The 3,028-nt window shown below is 32.4% G+C and overlaps 1 non-coding gene across 1 annotated transcript; it reads right to left on the bottom strand.

The window, feature by feature from the left end:
- Nucleotides 1–818: 818 nt before the first annotated feature.
- On the bottom strand, nucleotides 819–925 carry LOC124231515 (U6 spliceosomal RNA). The gene has a single exon (XR_006886581.1). It is a non-coding gene; the product is annotated as a U6 spliceosomal RNA (small nuclear RNA).
- Between the last annotated feature and the right edge of the window lie 2,103 nt (nucleotides 926–3,028).

Here is a 3,028-nt window from a genome sequence, read left to right as displayed (position 1 = left end):
GGGGAAAATTCGTCATCCATTTCCTTGTTTTCCCATCTTCTAGAGGCTGCCCACATTCCTTGGCTTATGGCCCTCTTCCTCCATCTTCAAAGCCAACAAAAGCAGGTAGAGTTCTCACATTGAATTACTGCGACTAATTCTTTGCCTACTTCTTCCAATTTCACGGACCTTTGTGATTACATTGGGCCCCCCTGACCTTTCAGGATAATTTCCCCATCTCAATATCCTTAACTTACATCTAGAAAGTCCCCTTTGCCACATTAGGTAACATATTCATAGGTTCCAGGCGTTAAGACTTGGACATATTTGGGGGGCCATTTGGATACACCACATTGATTTGTGCATTTATTAATTGATGGACGTTTGGGCTGTTTCCACTTTTTGGTTATTATGAATAACGCACTTGTAGACTTCACATATGTATGTTTCCATTTCTCTTTGGTATATACTTATGGATGCAATTACTGGGTCATATGGTAACTATATTTAACTTTATGAGAAACTGCTTTTTAAAGTAGCTGCACCATTTTACAGTCTCTCCAGCAATGTAAGAGGGTTCCAGTTTCTCCACATCCTCATCAATACTTGTTATTTCCTGTCTTTTTTATTATAGCCATCCGTACATTTTACTTTCTGATTAATATCTGGATGGTAAATTTATGTCCATCATTTCATCTTTAACCTATGTATTTATATTAAAGTGATTTTCTTGTGAACAGCATAAAAATGCATCTTGCATACTGTATTATATATGTATATATACTATAGCACTTTTAATCTTCACCTGTATAATACTTTTGTTTGAGAGCCAAGTTTTAAAAAATGTGGAACACTTCATGAATTTGGATGCCATCCCTGCACAAGGCCCATGCTAATCTTCTCTGTTTCATTCCAATTTTAGTATAAGTGCTGCCGAACTGAGCATTCTCATAATGTTTTTACTTGCTTATATCCTTACTAGATTGTAGGCCTTGTGAGGGCAGAGATAATGTTTAATCTGCTTATGATTTTCTTTCCTAACTTTATACATTTAAATATTTGTTGAATGAATAGATGAAGCTTTAGAGAATTTCACTGTGCAAATTTTATTCAGAAAGCTTAACACATGGTTGGTTCTTCATTGGTTCTCAATCATTTTGTGCTGGGAGCAGCACACCTGAGTGTCTTGGTTTACACTTAAAGGGATACTAAACTGAATCCCTTTTTTTGGTACAAAATGCTTGTTAACCTGTTGATTCCATCTGTTTCCAACTGTTTGCCAATCTAACAATTACTGTCTTCTTTCTACTAAGTCTCTTAAGTTCTTTTTGTTCTAACAATTATATGGTCATTTCTAGGGCTGATTGGATATAATGCTCATTTAATATACTATTCCACTCCACATGATATTCCACATTTTGATCAAAAACATTCCATCTAACAGATGTGTCATGAGAGGATAGCTCTTCAGTTGTAGCAGAAATAAATTTGGCACCTGATTGAAATTGTTGGCACAGTAATGAAGAGGTATCGGGTTAACTGATATGCCATGGCATGATAATGCAAAACAGCAAAGTATTTATTGAACGAATACATTAAAAAAATTTGAGATATGACAATATCTGAAGAGGTCTAAAGAACATTTTGTAAATGTGAAATCTCCTACATCTTTGTCACTTTGATGTTTTCAAGTCTGCTAAAGGATTTGTCAGAATTAATTTACAGATAGAGAATCTGTTTTTACATTACTAAGAAAGGAAACGTAATTTAGTTTTAAAAACAAAATTGTAAACAAAGCATAGACTCTTCATCATGGGTGATTAGAAAAGACTTAAATGGAAATGACCAATGGCTTTTAATTATAGGAGAATAGATATTGCAAGGTTTAGTATCATCTCGTAATATAAAAATCTGTTTTTAATACCCTAGATTAAATGGAATAGATGGTGCTTTTAAAAAATATGTATAGATTGGTTTTTTATGAGAGAGAAATTACTTTGAATTGTTTTCTAATTCTTTTCTGTTTCTCACACTTCTCCCCTGGCTCAAGTTAAAACTCCTTGGCGGTAGGAACTGTGTGTTTTAGTTGTTACTTTCACAGCAGTGAGAAAGTGTAACGAGCATACATAGTAGCTGTTGATAAATGTTATTTGAAAGCGGGCTGCCCTTCTGACAACTTCTATTCTGCCCTCACCTGGATGCCTCTTCCAATACCCTTCTTCCTGTGTGGCTCTATAGCTTCCTTCAGTCCCTGTTCCAATGTCACCTTGTCACAGAGGCTTTACTTTACCATGTTACATAAAATCTCAGTTACTTTCTCCCTGTTTGATTGCCCTGCTTAATTTTTCTTCATTTAAGAAATAAAACTATGAATTTTCTATAGACAGAATAAGAAAGTGTGTGGGAAATTCTAACAGATTTTTAAACATAAGCTTAATTTTTATGGTGACAGTGATATATGCTTTTTGTGAAAGATTAGAAACTTTTTCTAATTTTTCAAAAAAAGTTAATTTTATCATGCAATGACATAAACAAGCTTAGCATTTAAATTTAGCACTTTCCAGGATTTTCTTTGTAAATATTAACTTATTTTCTGCTCTCATTTCTAAAGTTTAGAACCCAAATAAAACATAGATTATTAAATTTTGAATTTAAATTACAATGGAATATATATACCAATAATTTTAATTATTTGGAGATGGAAAATTTGGAAAGCTATGTGACGTGAAAAAAGAATTCAAAATGCTATATTAACTGTGTCATCAGTATAAATTTGTTTTTTTAAAAGAGTAAAAGTAGCATCACATTTTCAAATAGTATGTTATTAAGAATTGGAGATTTTAATAGTTACTTAAATGATATTGATGCTTAGATGTATCTATTTTAATTTTATTTTCAGTTAACTAGATAAATAATGGTAAAGCATTTTAAATAAAATTGAATTTTGCCATAGGTTTGCTTCTGTCTTCCATAAGGTATGGATTACATAATATCAATTTAAAAAGTTTATAGAGTAAAATTAAACCTGTGCAAGTTGACATCCTTAAAG

The sequence above is a fragment of the Equus quagga genome, chromosome 1, assembly GCF_021613505.1.
Source record: "Equus quagga isolate Etosha38 chromosome 1, UCLA_HA_Equagga_1.0, whole genome shotgun sequence".
NCBI lineage: Eukaryota > Metazoa > Chordata > Mammalia > Perissodactyla > Equidae > Equus > Equus quagga.
This window is presented reverse-complemented; position numbering and strand designations above follow the sequence as displayed.